Source organism: Musa acuminata, chromosome BXJ2-8 (genome assembly GCF_036884655.1).
Source record: "Musa acuminata AAA Group cultivar baxijiao chromosome BXJ2-8, Cavendish_Baxijiao_AAA, whole genome shotgun sequence".
Lineage (NCBI taxonomy): Eukaryota > Viridiplantae > Streptophyta > Magnoliopsida > Zingiberales > Musaceae > Musa > Musa acuminata.
The window spans coordinates 12,196,746-12,218,650 of record NC_088345.1 but is presented as its reverse complement, the minus strand read 5'-3'; positions in this window follow the sequence as shown (position 1 = coordinate 12,218,650).

Here is a 21,905-nt window from a genome sequence, read left to right as displayed (position 1 = left end):
CATCAATGTACTTCACGTAGCGAGCGATCTCATCCTCGCTTGCCCCTTCTTCGGGCATAGGCATCACTGTATCAAGGACGTACACGATTTTCTCCGCTGTGAGAACAATTCTCAAGTTACGGAGCCAATCCGTATAATTTGGACCAGTGAGGCGGTTGACATCAAGTATGCCACGTAAGGGATTTGAAAGCGACATTTTCTGAAAATAAAGATGTAGCAAAAATGAATAACATGCAGATTTTGCAAGAAATAAACTATCAAGATATGGACTTCTATCTTAATATGCTCCCACTATTTTACTAACGAGTCACGCGACACCCTCAGCACGTGAAACGGAAGTCTCCGGCAGACTTCTAGTGGGGATCAGGATCCAATCAGCGTCTTAGTGTAACCTCGAGGGACTCGACCAATCACACTAAGCCTAAAAGGTAGACAACTCTTGCCGATCACAACTCCTTGTGATTCCCGTCCTGTTCGGCCTCCGAATCACCATGGCCTCGAGGGACTCGACCAACCATGATGCTCGGTTAAGTCAACACCTTCGTTACAAGATGAGTCTGATTTGATGATATACCCTCGAGGGACTCGACCAAGCATATCATGCCCTCAGGTCACCGGTGACATCTCTATGTCGTAAGCAAGATAGCGAATCGCGATATAGGTGAGTCTCGAGGGACTCGACCAACTCAACCTACACCGGGATTCGGTTCCTACTCATAACGATGGAAGGCCACGTGGGTCAATCTAATTGCCTCACGTTTACCGACTTAATTTTATCGAGAGATGTTTCTATGATTTGGTCTCCTAATATGACATGTCACACATATACATATTTAATATATATCTACATCGCATGCAAATATATATACATATCTAGTATGTGTGTAAGCAATCACACCAGATGATCATGGACCACAACCTAATATGATTAGGCCCGAGCCAGTAGGCCTAATCACTCACATCAAGATCTATGTGTGCAACGGTTCATCTCCATGCCTTGTGATCGTCCATCTCGTCCTCGTCGGTTCCGTCGACATCTTGATGCATCTCCATGCATCACGATCGTCCGTCTCGTGGGTCCCGCTATGGCTTCCACGCTCCCGCTGCGCCTCCTCATGTGATTACAACTTAATCATAGGCACGCAGGCCCGACAATAAACGAGAAATATAATGGAGGTTCGCAGACCTCAATAATAATAATCACAAGTACACACATCACACGGTCCATGATCATCCGTCCACTCATCATACATCACATGTATAAATAATCATCATCATGTAGGACTACTAGATAATAATAAAAATAATAATCAACTAAACCTTTTAATTAATTAATATTTTCTGAAATCAGGGATATATAGGGAATTTCTCAATTCCTAAGGGTATTTTCGTAATTTGGACAAAAGACAGAAACTGGAATTTCTCAAATTCCGAGGGGGCAAAACTGTCTTTTTGCCCAGAAAACCCTAATGCCCTTCTCCCCCTTGCTGCTGCGCCGCCGCCGCCGCCACCCTGCTGGCGGCGGCCTGTGCGGCGAGGGCGAGGGCACTGCCCTCGCCTGCAGGTGGCACGCCCGCTGGGGTCGCTGCCGCTGCAGGTGGGCGCCCCCGCGGGCGCCGCTGCCTCCGCGGGCGGTTCTGCCCGCGAGTCAGCGCCCGCAGGTGGTGCTGTCTCGCTGGCGGCCGCCCCTGCGGGGTTTTTGCCCGTGGGAGCAGCGGCCACAGGCGCCGCTGCCCTGCGGTGCCTCTGCCCGCGGGCTCAGTGGCCGCAGGCGCTTCTACCCGCGGGCTGCCAGCCCCGCCGGCCGCGAGCCTGCTGCAAGCAGACCGCCGGCCGGCTGCTGCAGACGCAGCCCCTGCGCTGCCCGCCTTCGGCTGCGCTGCACGCACGTAGATCGAGGGCAGCAACTGTTGCTGCCCTTTCTCGCTTTTGCGTCAACGATTTTGACGTCAAAATTCTTCCTAAACACAATACACGCAGTTCAAAACCAATCATTCGCACGAACAATCTGGCTCTGATACCACTGTTGGGAAATCATAGGGGGCGACATCATATGCGCAGCGGAAGAACAAGAAAACAAAAATCCCCGATTCCCAAAAAGATGTTCATCGTCGTGCGAAGATTGGTGCGCAAAATCCGTAAAAAAACACAAAACTGCGTATAAAGATTGTGTTACCTAGGGAGATCGTATATCCCTGTTTCCTTGCAGATCCTTAGGAGAGGGTGAAGGAGGTCAAGCGTCCTCCTCTCTAGCGGTGATCCACACAACAGGGTTGCGACGACGCTCCTCAAAACTCCAGGCCTACTCTGAGGGGGAGAGGGAGAGGAGAATAGGAAGGGCAAGCAAAGACTCTAGCCTATGAGGCTGTGAATCCCTCCTATTTATAGAGATCCCGTGTCAAAACCCTAATGGGTCCTTTCCCTAGTGGGTATTGGATCTGCATCCAATAAGACAAGGGCTCCGTCGGATATCTCATATCCGAACCTCTACTCATCGCAATGCCTACCATATGTGTGTGACCCTCTAGGCTCAATATCGAGCTGGCCGTGAGTCATACCTGTCAGAACTCCTTCTAACTCAGTGAATTATTATCTCTGTAATAATTCACTCGACTCATCGACTACGGAAGTACTAGGCCACTACGCCGTAGTCCCCAGACGATACAGGGGAATCCAATCCATTGGACCTGTCTGTCCTCAGTTACCATGTACCTATAGTCCCTCGTCCATCTAATATCCCAGAGACCGTATATCGAGCATGGTGCTGTCAGACCCATACGGTTTCTACTCGAGTCTCGCTCTAATCGGATTCTCCCGGAGAACTCTTTCTCTCTCAACCCAAATGACCCTGGCCAGGGATTTGTCTGAGCAAGAACACATGGGATATTCCTCTCATGATACCGAGAGTGGATGATCCTCTATCGACACTCAATAGCCCTCGTAAGGTCGACTACCACTCCCAATGACCAGCTGTACTAGATCTGGGAACAGCCAAACCTATAAGTCTGGTATCAAAGAGTGGAGCACTCATACAGGACATCCTTGGTGTCTCAAGTCTAAGAACCAGATACACCACTAGGACTACGGAATCGTTGTCTGACAATAAGGCATCATCAACCATCCAGCATTCCGTAAGCGGATCAATCAGTGAACTCATTCTCCAATGAGCACCTGTACTGTATCCCTAGTGTCCCTACACGAGCAGCTATGAGACCAGCTGCATCCATCATATGGACGGGTATACAGCACACCAGTCTATCCGGTTATCACGATGTCCCTCTCGAGTAACCTATGACCGGGATTATTTAGGATATGTGTTTAAAGGTGAATCGATCTCATTATCGTGATCTCATCACGATCCGATTCCCATTGCACAAATCCAAGGACATCACAATATATATGCATTTATGCAATAGTTATAAAGTGATATACGCCAAAATATAATAAGCAAAAAGATTCTGTATCAAGTCACACGTGCCATCACTCACGTGATTGGCTTGCTGGGCACTTATGACTAGCAATCTCCCACTTGACCTAAAGCCAATCACCTATGTGTTTGATCCCCATCAGACCCCTGTGACGCTCAAAGACAATCTGAGACAATGGCTTTGTTAGTGGATCTGCAATGTTATCTTCGGATGGAACTCTTTCCACTGCTACATCTCCTCGGGTCACGATCTCTCTGATAAGGTGGAACCTCCTCAGAACATGCTTAGATTTCTGATGAGACCTAGGTTCCTTCGCTTGAGCAATTGCCCCGTTGTTGTCGCAATATAGGGAAATCGGCTCCTCACTATCCGGCACGACTCCCAAATCTGTGATGAACTTCTTCAACCAGACTCCCTCCTTTGCTGCATCTGATGCAGCAATGTACTCCGCCTCTGTGGTCGAGTCAGCAGTGGTATCTTGCTTGGAACTCTTCCAGCACACTACTCCTCCATTCAAGGTGTACACATACCCTGAATTCGACTTGCTATCATCGACATCAGACTGAAAACTTGAGTCAGTGTAGCCTTCAACCTTAAGGCTATTACCTCCATATACTAGTAAAAGATCCTTAGTCCTTCTCAAGTACTTAAGGATACACTTTACTGCTTTCCAGTGCTCCAAGCCTGGATCCGCCTGATACCTGCTCGTGACACTCAGAGCATGCGCTATATCAGGCCTAGTACATAGCATGGCATACATGATAGACCCTATTGCTGAGGCATAAGGTATCATATCCATGTTCGCCCTTTCTTCTGGAGTCTTTGGGGACATACTCGTAGAAAGCGATATCCCATGTCTCATCGGTATGAGACCTCTTTTGGAATTTTCCATGCCAAACCTTTTGACAATAGTTTCTATGTACCTGGACTGGGACAAGCCAAGCATCCTTTTGGATCTATCTCTATAGATTCTAATCCCCAAGATATAAGATGCTTCTCCTAAGTCCTTCATGGAGAAGTGTCTAGATAACCAAGCCTTTATTGTGGATAGCATTCCTATGTCATTCCCAATGATGAGGATGTCATCCACATATAACACCAAAAAACTAATAGCGCTCCCACTTACCTTTCTGTATACACAAGGCTCATCTTCGTTTTTAACGAAGTCATAAGATCTGATTGCCTCATCAAATCTTATGTTCCAACTTCGGGAAGCTTGCTTTAGTCCATAAATGGATCTAAGCAACCTACACACCTTATCTGGGCAGTTCTTGGACACGAATCCCTCAGGTTGCATCATATACACCTCCTCCTCCAGGTTCCCGTTGAGGAATGCGGTTTTCACATCCATCTGCCAGATCTCATAATCATAGTGTGCTGCAATAGCCAATAGAATTCTGATGGATTTTAGCATTGCTACGGGTGAGAAAGTTTCGTCGTAGTCAACACCTTGCCTTTGACGATACCCCTTAGCCACTAGCCTTGCTTTATAGGTCTCTACCTTTCCATCTACTCCGATCTTTTTCTTAAAGATCCACTTGCAACCGATGGGTACAATACCTTCGGGTGCATCAACTAGGTTCCAAACCTTATTGGAGTACATAGAATCCATCTCAGAATTCATGGCTTCTTTCCACTTCCCGGAGTCTATACTCATAATAGCCTCCTCGTAGGTCTGAGGATCAATATCCTCTACATCCTCTGCTCTAATATGTCCCACATATCTCTCAGGAGGATGGGATACTCTATCAGACCTGCGTAAAGTTGAAACTTGTGTATTAGATACCTGAACAGACTCGGGCTGTAGAGTGGTGCTTGAGCTTGGTTCTCCAACCTCGCTCAATTCTATCATTCTCCCACTGTCTCCGTCAAGAATGTGTTCCTTCTCAAGGAACACTGCTCTCTTAGCTACAAAGACCTTTTGGTCCTCGAGATGATAGAAGTAATACCCACAAGTTTCCTTGGGGTATCCCACAAATTTACATCGCCCTGTCCTTGATTCTAACTTATCGGGGTTGTGTCTTTTAACATGGGCAGAGCAGCCCCAAATCTTAACTACTTTAAGATCAGGCTTCTTCCCTTTCCATATCTCATATGGTGTAGACACCACCGACTTAGTTGGAACTCTGTTCAGAAGGTAAGCTGCGGTTTCTAGGGCATATCCCCAGAATGAGATGGGTAGGTCAGCGAAACTCATCATGGACCGTACCATATCTAATAATGTACGATTTCTCCTTTCAGAGACACCATTGAGCTGAGGTGTATAAGGAGGTGTCCATTGGGATAATATCCCATGGTCCTTGAGGAAGTGAGTAAACTCTGTACTTAAGTACTCACCTCCTCGATCTGATCGAAGAGTTTTGATACTCTTTCCAGTCTGGTTCTCCACCTCATTCTTATACTCTCTGAATTTCTCAAAGGCCTCGGACTTGTACTTCATTAAGTACACATATCCATACCTTGAGAAATCATCAGTAAATGTAATGAAGTATGAGTAACATCCAATGGCATGAGTTGACATGGGTCTACATACATCACTATGTATGAGTTCCAACAACTCAGTGGCTCTCTCTCCAGTTCCACTAAATGGAGAGTTGGTCAGTTTTCCACGAATGCAAGGCTCACAAGTTGCATATGACACATAGTCGAATGGATCTAGATATCCATCATTTAGCAACTTTTGAATCCTTCTTTCATGGATGTGACCTAGCCTACAATGCCACAGGGTATGCACTGTTCAACTCATCTTGTTTCCTTTTGGACACATTTACATTCATGATATGTGGAGTGGTGTCTAACATAAATAAACCATTATGCAATGTTCCTTTCGTGATGATCTTATCATCTAATAATATCGAACAACCATTGTTCTCAAAAACAAATTTATATCCACTAACTGTTAAACATGAAATGGAGATAATGTTTTTGATAATAGAAGGAACAAAATAACGTGCATCTAATGCAATAAAAGCTCCACTAGGCAGATGTAGGGCGACCTCGCCAACAGCTAATACAGCAACTTTTGCTCCATTACCCATCTTGAGGTCCATCTCGCCTCTCTCTAGTCTCCTAGGCCTTGCCAGAACCTGCAACGAATTGCATATATGATAAGCACTACCGGTATCCAATACCCATGTGTTATCATAAGAGTCTGACAAATGGAGACTGATCATGAATGTACCTAAAGCTTCATCAAGCTTTTGTTTCGCCCTTTCTGCAAGGTACTCTTTGCAATTTCTCTTCCAGTGCCCATCTTTACCATAGTGGAAGCACTGGCCTTTGTCCTTTGTTGGGTCTTTCTTAGCAACCTTTGCTTTACCTTGTTTGCCCTTGCCCTTTCCCTTCTTAAGGGACCTTTGCTTTCCTTTTCTTTCTGGTCTCACCAGTGTAGAGAACTGGCTTCTCTTTCTTAATAGTACTCTCTGCCTCCCTCAACATATTTGAGGAGCTCTGGGAGAGTCACCTCAAGCTTGTTCATATTAAAGTTCATTATGAACTGTGAAAAGGAATCTGGTAGGGACTGAAGCACAATGTCCACACACAAGTTATCCTCTAGGACCATTCCTAGACCTGTGAGTTTCTCTATCCACTCAATCATCTTTAGGACATGGTTCTGAACCGGTGTCCCCTCAGTCATCCTAGCGCGGAAAAGGCTCTTGGATATCTCATATCGTTGAGTCCTTCCCTGTTCCTCAAACAATTTACGGACATGTAGGAGAATGGATCTGGCATCCATCTTTTCATGTTGTCTCTGTAACTCTGGAGTCATAGAGCCCAACATATAGCACTGAGCAAGAGTGGAGTCATCAATGTACTTCACGTAGCGAGCGATCTCATCCTCGCTTGCCCCTTCTTCGGGCATAGGCATCACTGTATCAAGGACGTACACGATTTTCTCCGCTGTGAGAACAATTCTCAAGTTACGGAGCCAATCCGTATAATTTGGACCAGTGAGGCGGTTGACATCAAGTATGCCACGTAAGGGATTTGAAAGCGACATTTTCTGAAAATAAAGATGTAGCAAAAATGAATAACATGCAGATTTTGCAAGAAATAAACTATCAAGATATGGACTTCTATCTTAATATGCTCCCACTATTTTACTAACGAGTCACGCGACACCCTCAGCACGTGAAACGGAAGTCTCCGGCAGACTTCTAGTGGGGATCAGGATCCAATCAGCGTCTTAGTGTAACCTCGAGGGACTCGACCAATCACACTAAGCCTAAAAGGTAGACAACTCTTGCCGATCACAACTCCTTGTGATTCCCGTCCTGTTCGGCCTCCGAATCACCATGGCCTCGAGGGACTCGACCAACCATGATGCTCGGTTAAGTCAACACCTTCGTTACAAGATGAGTCTGATTTGATGATATACCCTCGAGGGACTCGACCAAGCATATCATGCCCTCAGGTCACCGGTGACATCTCTATGTCGTAAGCAAGATAGCGAATCGCGATATAGGTGAGTCTCGAGGGACTCGACCAACTCAACCTACACCGGGATTCGGTTCCTACTCATAACGATGGAAGGCCACGTGGGTCAATCTAATTGCCTCACGTTTACCGACTTAATTTTATCGAGAGATGTTTCTATGATTTGGTCTCCTAATATGACATGTCACACATATACATATTTAATATATATCTACATCGCATGCAAATATATATACATATCTAGTATGTGTGTAAGCAATCACACCAGATGATCATGGACCACAACCTAATATGATTAGGCCCGAGCCAGTAGGCCTAATCACTCACATCAAGATCTATGTGTGCAACGGTTCATCTCCATGCCTTGTGATCGTCCATCTCGTCCTCGTCGGTTCCGTCGACATCTTGATGCATCTCCATGCATCACGATCGTCCGTCTCGTGGGTCCCGCTATGGCTTCCACGCTCCCGCTGCGCCTCCTCATGTGATTACAACTTAATCATAGGCACGCAGGCCCGACAATAAACGAGAAATATAATGGAGGTTCGCAGACCTCAATAATAATAATCACAAGTACACACATCACACGGTCCATGATCATCCGTCCACTCATCATACATCACATGTATAAATAATCATCATCATGTAGGACTACTAGATAATAATAAAAATAATAATCAACTAAACCTTTTAATTAATTAATATTTTCTGAAATCAGGGATATATAGGGAATTTCTCAATTCCTAAGGGTATTTTCGTAATTTGGACAAAAGACAGAAACTGGAATTTCTCAAATTCCGAGGGGGCAAAACTGTCTTTTTGCCCAGAAAACCCTAATGCCCTTCTCCCCCTTGCTGCTGCGCCGCCGCCGCCGCCACCCTGCTGGCGGCGGCCTGTGCGGCGAGGGCGAGGGCACTGCCCTCGCCTGCAGGTGGCACGCCCGCTGGGGTCGCTGCCGCTGCAGGTGGGCGCCCCCGCGGGCGCCGCTGCCTCCGCGGGCGGTTCTGCCCGCGAGTCAGCGCCCGCAGGTGGTGCTGTCTCGCTGGCGGCCGCCCCTGCGGGGTTTTTGCCCGTGGGAGCAGCGGCCACAGGCGCCGCTGCCCTGCGGTGCCTCTGCCCGCGGGCTCAGTGGCCGCAGGCGCTTCTACCCGCGGGCTGCCAGCCCCGCCGGCCGCGAGCCTGCTGCAAGCAGACCGCCGGCCGGCTGCTGCAGACGCAGCCCCTGCGCTGCCCGCCTTCGGCTGCGCTGCACGCACGTAGATCGAGGGCAGCAACTGTTGCTGCCCTTTCTCGCTTTTGCGTCAACGATTTTGACGTCAAAATTCTTCCTAAACACAATACACGCAGTTCAAAACCAATCATTCGCACGAACAATCTGGCTCTGATACCACTGTTGGGAAATCATAGGGGGCGACATCATATGCGCAGCGGAAGAACAAGAAAACAAAAATCCCCGATTCCCAAAAAGATGTTCATCGTCGTGCGAAGATTGGTGCGCAAAATCCGTAAAAAAACACAAAACTGCGTATAAAGATTGTGTTACCTAGGGAGATCGTATATCCCTGTTTCCTTGCAGATCCTTAGGAGAGGGTGAAGGAGGTCAAGCGTCCTCCTCTCTAGCGGTGATCCACACAACAGGGTTGCGACGACGCTCCTCAAAACTCCAGGCCTACTCTGAGGGGGAGAGGGAGAGGAGAATAGGAAGGGCAAGCAAAGACTCTAGCCTATGAGGCTGTGAATCCCTCCTATTTATAGAGATCCCGTGTCAAAACCCTAATGGGTCCTTTCCCTAGTGGGTATTGGATCTGCATCCAATAAGACAAGGGCTCCGTCGGATATCTCATATCCGAACCTCTACTCATCGCAATGCCTACCATATGTGTGTGACCCTCTAGGCTCAATATCGAGCTGGCCGTGAGTCATACCTGTCAGAACTCCTTCTAACTCAGTGAATTATTATCTCTGTAATAATTCACTCGACTCATCGACTACGGAAGTACTAGGCCACTACGCCGTAGTCCCCAGACGATACAGGGGAATCCAATCCATTGGACCTGTCTGTCCTCAGTTACCATGTACCTATAGTCCCTCGTCCATCTAATATCCCAGAGACCGTATATCGAGCATGGTGCTGTCAGACCCATACGGTTTCTACTCGAGTCTCGCTCTAATCGGATTCTCCCGGAGAACTCTTTCTCTCTCAACCCAAATGACCCTGGCCAGGGATTTGTCTGAGCAAGAACACATGGGATATTCCTCTCATGATACCGAGAGTGGATGATCCTCTATCGACACTCAATAGCCCTCGTAAGGTCGACTACCACTCCCAATGACCAGCTGTACTAGATCTGGGAACAGCCAAACCTATAAGTCTGGTATCAAAGAGTGGAGCACTCATACAGGACATCCTTGGTGTCTCAAGTCTAAGAACCAGATACACCACTAGGACTACGGAATCGTTGTCTGACAATAAGGCATCATCAACCATCCAGCATTCCGTAAGCGGATCAATCAGTGAACTCATTCTCCAATGAGCACCTGTACTGTATCCCTAGTGTCCCTACACGAGCAGCTATGAGACCAGCTGCATCCATCATATGGACGGGTATACAGCACACCAGTCTATCCGGTTATCACGATGTCCCTCTCGAGTAACCTATGACCGGGATTATTTAGGATATGTGTTTAAAGGTGAATCGATCTCATTATCGTGATCTCATCACGATCCGATTCCCATTGCACAAATCCAAGGACATCACAATATATATGCATTTATGCAATAGTTATAAAGTGATATACGCCAAAATATAATAAGCAAAAAGATTCTGTATCAAGTCACACGTGCCATCACTCACGTGATTGGCTTGCTGGGCACTTATGACTAGCAATCTCCCACTTGACCTAAAGCCAATCACCTATGTGTTTGATCCCCATCAGACCCCTGTGACGCTCAAAGACAATCTGAGACAATGGCTTTGTTAGTGGATCTGCAATGTTATCTTCGGATGGAACTCTTTCCACTGCTACATCTCCTCGGGTCACGATCTCTCTGATAAGGTGGAACCTCCTCAGAACATGCTTAGATTTCTGATGAGACCTAGGTTCCTTCGCTTGAGCAATTGCCCCGTTGTTGTCGCAATATAGGGAAATCGGCTCCTCACTATCCGGCACGACTCCCAAATCTGTGATGAACTTCTTCAACCAGACTCCCTCCTTTGCTGCATCTGATGCAGCAATGTACTCCGCCTCTGTGGTCGAGTCAGCAGTGGTATCTTGCTTGGAACTCTTCCAGCACACTGCTCCTCCATTCAAGGTGTACACATACCCTGAATTCGACTTGCTATCATCGACATCAGACTGAAAACTTGAGTCAGTGTAGCCTTCAACCTTAAGGCTATTACCTCCATATACTAGTAAAAGATCCTTAGTCCTTCTCAAGTACTTAAGGATACACTTTACTGCTTTCCAGTGCTCCAAGCCTGGATCCGCCTGATACCTGCTCGTGACACTCAGAGCATGCGCTATATCAGGCCTAGTACATAGCATGGCATACATGATAGACCCTATTGCTGAGGCATAAGGTATCATATCCATGTTCGCCCTTTCTTCTGGAGTCTTTGGGGACATACTCGTAGAAAGCGATATCCCATGTCTCATCGGTATGAGACCTCTTTTGGAATTTTCCATGCCAAACCTTTTGACAATAGTTTCTATGTACCTGGACTGGGACAAGCCAAGCATCCTTTTGGATCTATCTCTATAGATTCTAATCCCCAAGATATAAGATGCTTCTCCTAAGTCCTTCATGGAGAAGTGTCTAGATAACCAAGCCTTTATTGTGGATAGCATTCCTATGTCATTCCCAATGATGAGGATGTCATCCACATATAACACCAAAAAACTAATAGCGCTCCCACTTACCTTTCTGTATACACAAGGCTCATCTTCGTTTTTAACGAAGTCATAAGATCTGATTGCCTCATCAAATCTTATGTTCCAACTTCGGGAAGCTTGCTTTAGTCCATAAATGGATCTAAGCAACCTACACACCTTATCTGGGCAGTTCTTGGACACGAATCCCTCAGGTTGCATCATATACACCTCCTCCTCCAGGTTCCCGTTGAGGAATGCGGTTTTCACATCCATCTGCCAGATCTCATAATCATAGTGTGCTGCAATAGCCAATAGAATTCTGATGGATTTTAGCATTGCTACGGGTGAGAAAGTTTCGTCGTAGTCAACACCTTGCCTTTGACGATACCCCTTAGCCACTAGCCTTGCTTTATAGGTCTCTACCTTTCCATCTACTCCGATCTTTTTCTTAAAGATCCACTTGCAACCGATGGGTACAATACCTTCGGGTGCATCAACTAGGTTCCAAACCTTATTGGAGTACATAGAATCCATCTCAGAATTCATGGCTTCTTTCCACTTCCCGGAGTCTATACTCATAATAGCCTCCTCGTAGGTCTGAGGATCAATATCCTCTACATCCTCTGCTCTAATATGTCCCACATATCTCTCAGGAGGATGGGATACTCTATCAGACCTGCGTAAAGTTGAAACTTGTGTATTAGATACCTGAACAGACTCGGGCTGTAGAGTGGTGCTTGAGCTTGGTTCTCCAACCTCGCTCAATTCTATCATTCTCCCACTGTCTCCGTCAAGAATGTGTTCCTTCTCAAGGAACACTGCTCTCTTAGCTACAAAGACCTTTTGGTCCTCGAGATGATAGAAGTAATACCCACAAGTTTCCTTGGGGTATCCCACAAATTTACATCGCCCTGTCCTTGATTCTAACTTATCGGGGTTGTGTCTTTTAACATGGGCAGAGCAGCCCCAAATCTTAACTACTTTAAGATCAGGCTTCTTCCCTTTCCATATCTCATATGGTGTAGACACCACCGACTTAGTTGGAACTCTGTTCAGAAGGTAAGCTGCGGTTTCTAGGGCATATCCCCAGAATGAGATGGGTAGGTCAGCGAAACTCATCATGGACCGTACCATATCTAATAATGTACGATTTCTCCTTTCAGAGACACCATTGAGCTGAGGTGTATAAGGAGGTGTCCATTGGGATAATATCCCATGGTCCTTGAGGAAGTGAGTAAACTCTGTACTTAAGTACTCACCTCCTCGATCTGATCGAAGAGTTTTGATACTCTTTCCAGTCTGGTTCTCCACCTCATTCTTATACTCTCTGAATTTCTCAAAGGCCTCGGACTTGTACTTCATTAAGTACACATATCCATACCTTGAGAAATCATCAGTAAATGTAATGAAGTATGAGTAACATCCAATGGCATGAGTTGACATGGGTCTACATACATCACTATGTATGAGTTCCAACAACTCAGTGGCTCTCTCTCCAGTTCCACTAAATGGAGAGTTGGTCAGTTTTCCACGAATGCAAGGCTCACAAGTTGCATATGACACATAGTCGAATGGATCTAGATATCCATCATTTAGCAACTTTTGAATCCTTCTTTCATGGATGTGACCTAGCCTACAATGCCACAGGGTATGCACTGTTCAACTCATCTTGTTTCCTTTTGGACACATTTACATTCATGATATGTGGAGTGGTGTCTAACATAAATAAACCATTATGCAATGTTCCTTTCGTGATGATCTTATCATCTAATAATATCGAACAACCATTGTTCTCAAAAACAAATTTATATCCACTAACTGTTAAACATGAAATGGAGATAATGTTTTTGATAATAGAAGGAACAAAATAACGTGCATCTAATGCAATAAAAGCTCCACTAGGCAGATGTAGGGCGACCTCGCCAACAGCTAATACAGCAACTTTTGCTCCATTACCCATCTTGAGGTCCATCTCGCCTCTCTCTAGTCTCCTAGGCCTTGCCAGAACCTGCAACGAATTGCATATATGATAAGCACTACCGGTATCCAATACCCATGTGTTATCATAAGAGTCTGACAAATGGAGACTGATCATGAATGTACCTAAAGCTTCATCAAGCTTTTGTTTCGCCCTTTCTGCAAGGTACTCTTTGCAATTTCTCTTCCAGTGCCCATCTTTACCATAGTGGAAGCACTGGCCTTTGTCCTTTGTTGGGTCTTTCTTAGCAACCTTTGCTTTACCTTGTTTGCCCTTGCCCTTTCCCTTCTTAAGGGACCTTTGCTTTCCTTTTCTTTCTGGTCTCACCAGTGTAGAGAACTGGCTTCTCTTTCTTAATAGTACTCTCTGCCTCCCTCAACATATTTGAGGAGCTCTGGGAGAGTCACCTCAAGCTTGTTCATATTAAAGTTCATTATGAACTGTGAAAAGGAATCTGGTAGGGACTGAAGCACAATGTCCACACACAAGTTATCCTCTAGGACCATTCCTAGACCTGTGAGTTTCTCTATCCACTCAATCATCTTTAGGACATGGTTCTGAACCGGTGTCCCCTCAGTCATCCTAGCGCGGAAAAGGCTCTTGGATATCTCATATCGTTGAGTCCTTCCCTGTTCCTCAAACAATTTACGGACATGTAGGAGAATGGATCTGGCATCCATCTTTTCATGTTGTCTCTGTAACTCTGGAGTCATAGAGCCCAACATATAGCACTGAGCAAGAGTGGAGTCATCAATGTACTTCACGTAGCGAGCGATCTCATCCTCGCTTGCCCCTTCTTCGGGCATAGGCATCACTGTATCAAGGACGTACACGATTTTCTCCGCTGTGAGAACAATTCTCAAGTTACGGAGCCAATCCGTATAATTTGGACCAGTGAGGCGGTTGACATCAAGTATGCCACGTAAGGGATTTGAAAGCGACATTTTCTGAAAATAAAGATGTAGCAAAAATGAATAACATGCAGATTTTGCAAGAAATAAACTATCAAGATATGGACTTCTATCTTAATATGCTCCCACTATTTTACTAACGAGTCACGCGACACCCTCAGCACGTGAAACGGAAGTCTCCGGCAGACTTCTAGTGGGGATCAGGATCCAATCAGCGTCTTAGTGTAACCTCGAGGGACTCGACCAATCACACTAAGCCTAAAAGGTAGACAACTCTTGCCGATCACAACTCCTTGTGATTCCCGTCCTGTTCGGCCTCCGAATCACCATGGCCTCGAGGGACTCGACCAACCATGATGCTCGGTTAAGTCAACACCTTCGTTACAAGATGAGTCTGATTTGATGATATACCCTCGAGGGACTCGACCAAGCATATCATGCCCTCAGGTCACCGGTGACATCTCTATGTCGTAAGCAAGATAGCGAATCGCGATATAGGTGAGTCTCGAGGGACTCGACCAACTCAACCTACACCGGGATTCGGTTCCTACTCATAACGATGGAAGGCCACGTGGGTCAATCTAATTGCCTCACGTTTACCGACTTAATTTTATCGAGAGATGTTTCTATGATTTGGTCTCCTAATATGACATGTCACACATATACATATTTAATATATATCTACATCGCATGCAAATATATATACATATCTAGTATGTGTGTAAGCAATCACACCAGATGATCATGGACCACAACCTAATATGATTAGGCCCGAGCCAGTAGGCCTAATCACTCACATCAAGATCTATGTGTGCAACGGTTCATCTCCATGCCTTGTGATCGTCCATCTCGTCCTCGTCGGTTCCGTCGACATCTTGATGCATCTCCATGCATCACGATCGTCCGTCTCGTGGGTCCCGCTATGGCTTCCACGCTCCCGCTGCGCCTCCTCATGTGATTACAACTTAATCATAGGCACGCAGGCCCGACAATAAACGAGAAATATAATGGAGGTTCGCAGACCTCAATAATAATAATCACAAGTACACACATCACACGGTCCATGATCATCCGTCCACTCATCATACATCACATGTATAAATAATCATCATCATGTAGGACTACTAGATAATAATAAAAATAATAATCAACTAAACCTTTTAATTAATTAATATTTTCTGAAATCAGGGATATATAGGGAATTTCTCAATTCCTAAGGGTATTTTCGTAATTTGGACAAAAGACAGAAACTGGAATTTCTCAAATTCCGAGGGGGCAAAACTGTCTTTTTGCCCAGAAAACCCTAATGCCCTTCTCCCCCTTGCTGCTGCGCCGCCGCCGCCGCCACCCTGCTGGCGGCGGCCTGTGCGGCGAGGGCGAGGGCACTGCCCTCGCCTGCAGGTGGCACGCCCGCTGGGGTCGCTGCCGCTGCAGGTGGGCGCCCCCGCGGGCGCCGCTGCCTCCGCGGGCGGTTCTGCCCGCGAGTCAGCGCCCGCAGGTGGTGCTGTCTCGCTGGCGGCCGCCCCTGCGGGGTTTTTGCCCGTGGGAGCAGCGGCCACAGGCGCCGCTGCCCTGCGGTGCCTCTGCCCGCGGGCTCAGTGGCCGCAGGCGCTTCTACCCGCGGGCTGCCAGCCCCGCCGGCCGCGAGCCTGCTGCAAGCAGACCGCCGGCCGGCTGCTGCAGACGCAGCCCCTGCGCTGCCCGCCTTCGGCTGCGCTGCACGCACGTAGATCGAGGGCAGCAACTGTTGCTGCCCTTTCTCGCTTTTGCGTCAACGATTTTGACGTCAAAATTCTTCCTAAACACAATACACGCAGTTCAAAACCAATCATTCGCACGAACAATCTGGCTCTGATACCACTGTTGGGAAATCATAGGGGGCGACATCATATGCGCAGCGGAAGAACAAGAAAACAAAAATCCCCGATTCCCAAAAAGATGTTCATCGTCGTGCGAAGATTGGTGCGCAAAATCCGTAAAAAAACACAAAACTGCGTATAAAGATTGTGTTACCTAGGGAGATCGTATATCCCTGTTTCCTTGCAGATCCTTAGGAGAGGGTGAAGGAGGTCAAGCGTCCTCCTCTCTAGCGGTGATCCACACAACAGGGTTGCGACGACGCTCCTCAAAACTCCAGGCCTACTCTGAGGGGGAGAGGGAGAGGAGAATAGGAAGGGCAAGCAAAGACTCTAGCCTATGAGGCTGTGAATCCCTCCTATTTATAGAGATCCCGTGTCAAAACCCTAATGGGTCCTTTCCCTAGTGGGTATTGGATCTGCATCCAATAAGACAAGGGCTCCGTCGGATATCTCATATCCGAACCTCTACTCATCGCAATGCCTACCATATGTGTGTGACCCTCTAGGCTCAATATCGAGCTGGCCGTGAGTCATACCTGTCAGAACTCCTTCTAACTCAGTGAATTATTATCTCTGTAATAATTCACTCGACTCATCGACTACGGAAGTACTAGGCCACTACGCCGTAGTCCCCAGACGATACAGGGGAATCCAATCCATTGGACCTGTCTGTCCTCAGTTACCATGTACCTATAGTCCCTCGTCCATCTAATATCCCAGAGACCGTATATCGAGCATGGTGCTGTCAGACCCATACGGTTTCTACTCGAGTCTCGCTCTAATCGGATTCTCCCGGAGAACTCTTTCTCTCTCAACCCAAATGACCCTGGCCAGGGATTTGTCTGAGCAAGAACACATGGGATATTCCTCTCATGATACCGAGAGTGGATGATCCTCTATCGACACTCAATAGCCCTCGTAAGGTCGACTACCACTCCCAATGACCAGCTGTACTAGATCTGGGAACAGCCAAACCTATAAGTCTGGTATCAAAGAGTGGAGCACTCATACAGGACATCCTTGGTGTCTCAAGTCTAAGAACCAGATACACCACTAGGACTACGGAATCGTTGTCTGACAATAAGGCATCATCAACCATCCAGCATTCCGTAAGCGGATCAATCAGTGAACTCATTCTCCAATGAGCACCTGTACTGTATCCCTAGTGTCCCTACACGAGCAGCTATGAGACCAGCTGCATCCATCATATGGACGGGTATACAGCACACCAGTCTATCCGGTTATCACGATGTCCCTCTCGAGTAACCTATGACCGGGATTATTTAGGATATGTGTTTAAAGGTGAATCGATCTCATTATCGTGATCTCATCACGATCCGATTCCCATTGCACAAATCCAAGGACATCACAATATATATGCATTTATGCAATAGTTATAAAGTGATATACGCCAAAATATAATAAGCAAAAAGATTCTGTATCAAGTCACACGTGCCATCACTCACGTGATTGGCTTGCTGGGCACTTATGACTAGCAATCTCCCACTTGACCTAAAGCCAATCACCTATGTGTTTGATCCCCATCAGACCCCTGTGACGCTCAAAGACAATCTGAGACAATGGCTTTGTTAGTGGATCTGCAATGTTATCTTCGGATGGAACTCTTTCCACTGCTACATCTCCTCGGGTCACGATCTCTCTGATAAGGTGGAACCTCCTCAGAACATGCTTAGATTTCTGATGAGACCTAGGTTCCTTCGCTTGAGCAATTGCCCCGTTGTTGTCGCAATATAGGGAAATCGGCTCCTCACTATCCGGCACGACTCCCAAATCTGTGATGAACTTCTTCAACCAGACTCCCTCCTTTGCTGCATCTGATGCAGCAATGTACTCCGCCTCTGTGGTCGAGTCAGCAGTGGTATCTTGCTTGGAACTCTTCCAGCACACTGCTCCTCCATTCAAGGTGTACACATACCCTGAATTCGACTTGCTATCATCGACATCAGACTGAAAACTTGAGTCAGTGTAGCCTTCAACCTTAAGGCTATTACCTCCATATACTAGTAAAAGATCCTTAGTCCTTCTCAAGTACTTAAGGATACACTTTACTGCTTTCCAGTGCTCCAAGCCTGGATCCGCCTGATACCTGCTCGTGACACTCAGAGCATGCGCTATATCAGGCCTAGTACATAGCATGGCATACATGATAGACCCTATTGCTGAGGCATAAGGTATCATATCCATGTTCGCCCTTTCTTCTGGAGTCTTTGGGGACATACTCGTAGAAAGCGATATCCCATGTCTCATCGGTATGAGACCTCTTTTGGAATTTTCCATGCCAAACCTTTTGACAATAGTTTCTATGTACCTGGACTGGGACAAGCCAAGCATCCTTTTGGATCTATCTCTATAGATTCTAATCCCCAAGATATAAGATGCTTCTCCTAAGTCCTTCATGGAGAAGTGTCTAGATAACCAAGCCTTTATTGTGGATAGCATTCCTATGTCATTCCCAATGATGAGGATGTCATCCACATATAACACCAAAAAACTAATAGCGCTCCCACTTACCTTTCTGTATACACAAGGCTCATCTTCGTTTTTAACGAAGTCATAAGATCTGATTGCCTCATCAAATCTTATGTTCCAACTTCGGGAAGCTTGCTTTAGTCCATAAATGGATCTAAGCAACCTACACACCTTATCTGGGCAGTTCTTGGACACGAATCCCTCAGGTTGCATCATATACACCTCCTCCTCCAGGTTCCCGTTGAGGAATGCGGTTTTCACATCCATCTGCCAGATCTCATAATCATAGTGTGCTGCAATAGCCAATAGAATTCTGATGGATTTTAGCATTGCTACGGGTGAGAAAGTTTCGTCGTAGTCAACACCTTGCCTTTGACGATACCCCTTAGCCACTAGCCTTGCTTTATAGGTCTCTACCTTTCCATCTACTCCGATCTTTTTCTTAAAGATCCACTTGCAACCGATGGGTACAATACCTTCGGGTGCATCAACTAGGTTCCAAACCTTATTGGAGTACATAGAATCCATCTCAGAATTCATGGCTTCTTTCCACTTCCCGGAGTCTATACTCATAATAGCCTCCTCGTAGGTCTGAGGATCAATATCCTCTACATCCTCTGCTCTAATATGTCCCACATATCTCTCAGGAGGATGGGATACTCTATCAGACCTGCGTAAAGTTGAAACTTGTGTATTAGATACCTGAACAGACTCGGGCTGTAGAGTGGTGCTTGAGCTTGGTTCTCCAACCTCGCTCAATTCTATCATTCTCCCACTGTCTCCGTCAAGAATGTGTTCCTTCTCAAGGAACACTGCTCTCTTAGCTACAAAGACCTTTTGGTCCTCGAGATGATAGAAGTAATACCCACAAGTTTCCTTGGGGTATCCCACAAATTTACATCGCCCTGTCCTTGATTCTAACTTATCGGGGTTGTGTCTTTTAACATGGGCAGAGCAGCCCCAAATCTTAACTACTTTAAGATCAGGCTTCTTCCCTTTCCATATCTCATATGGTGTAGACACCACCGACTTAGTTGGAACTCTGTTCAGAAGGTAAGCTGCGGTTTCTAGGGCATATCCCCAGAATGAGATGGGTAGGTCAGCGAAACTCATCATGGACCGTACCATATCTAATAATGTACGATTTCTCCTTTCAGAGACACCATTGAGCTGAGGTGTATAAGGAGGTGTCCATTGGGATAATATCCCATGGTCCTTGAGGAAGTGAGTAAACTCTGTACTTAAGTACTCACCTCCTCGATCTGATCGAAGAGTTTTGATACTCTTTCCAGTCTGGTTCTCCACCTCATTCTTATACTCTCTGAATTTCTCAAAGGCCTCGGACTTGTACTTCATTAAGTACACATATCCATACCTTGAGAAATCATCAGTAAATGTAATGAAGTATGAGTAACATCCAATGGCATGAGTTGACATGGGTCTACATACATCACTATGTATGAGTTCCAACAACTCAGTGGCTCTCTCTCCAGTTCCACTAAATGGAGAGTTGGTCAGTTTTCCACGAATGCAAGGCTCACAAGTTGCATATGACACATAGTCGAATGGATCTAGATATCCATCATTTAGCAACTTTTGAATCCTTCTTTCATGGATGTGACCTAGCCTACAATGCCACAGGGTATGCACTGTTCAACTCATCTTGTTTCCTTTTGGACACATTTACATTCATGATATGTGGAGTGGTGTCTAACATAAATAAACCATTATGCAATGTTCCTTTCGTGATGATCTTATCATCTAATAATATCGAACAACCATTGTTCTCAAAAACAAATTTATATCCACTAACTGTTAAACATGAAATGGAGATAATGTTTTTGATAATAGAAGGAACAAAATAACGTGCATCTAATGCAATAAAAGCTCCACTAGGCAGATGTAGGGCGACCTCGCCAACAGCTAATACAGCAACTTTTGCTCCATTACCCATCTTGAGGTCCATCTCGCCTCTCTCTAGTCTCCTAGGCCTTGCCAGAACCTGCAACGAATTGCATATATGATAAGCACTACCGGTATCCAATACCCATGTGTTATCATAAGAGTCTGACAAATGGAGACTGATCATGAATGTACCTAAAGCTTCATCAAGCTTTTGTTTCGCCCTTTCTGCAAGGTACTCTTTGCAATTTCTCTTCCAGTGCCCATCTTTACCATAGTGGAAGCACTGGCCTTTGTCCTTTGTTGGGTCTTTCTTAGCAACCTTTGCTTTACCTTGTTTGCCCTTGCCCTTTCCCTTCTTAAGGGACCTTTGCTTTCCTTTTCTTTCTGGTCTCACCAGTGTAGAGAACTGGCTTCTCTTTCTTAATAGTACTCTCTGCCTCCCTCAACATATTTGAGGAGCTCTGGGAGAGTCACCTCAAGCTTGTTCATATTAAAGTTCATTATGAACTGTGAAAAGGAATCTGGTAGGGACTGAAGCACAATGTCCACACACAAGTTATCCTCTAGGACCATTCCTAGACCTGTGAGTTTCTCTATCCACTCAATCATCTTTAGGACATGGTTCTGAACCGGTGTCCCCTCAGTCATCCTAGCGCGGAAAAGGCTCTTGGATATCTCATATCGTTGAGTCCTTCCCTGTTCCTCAAACAATTTACGGACATGTAGGAGAATGGATCTGGCATCCATCTTTTCATGTTGTCTCTGTAACTCTGGAGTCATAGAGCCCAACATATAGCACTGAGCAAGAGTGGAGTCATCAATGTACTTCACGTAGCGAGCGATCTCATCCTCGCTTGCCCCTTCTTCGGGCATAGGCATCACTGTATCAAGGACGTACACGATTTTCTCCGCTGTGAGAACAATTCTCAAGTTACGGAGCCAATCCGTATAATTTGGACCAGTGAGGCGGTTGACATCAAGTATGCCACGTAAGGGATTTGAAAGCGACATTTTCTGAAAATAA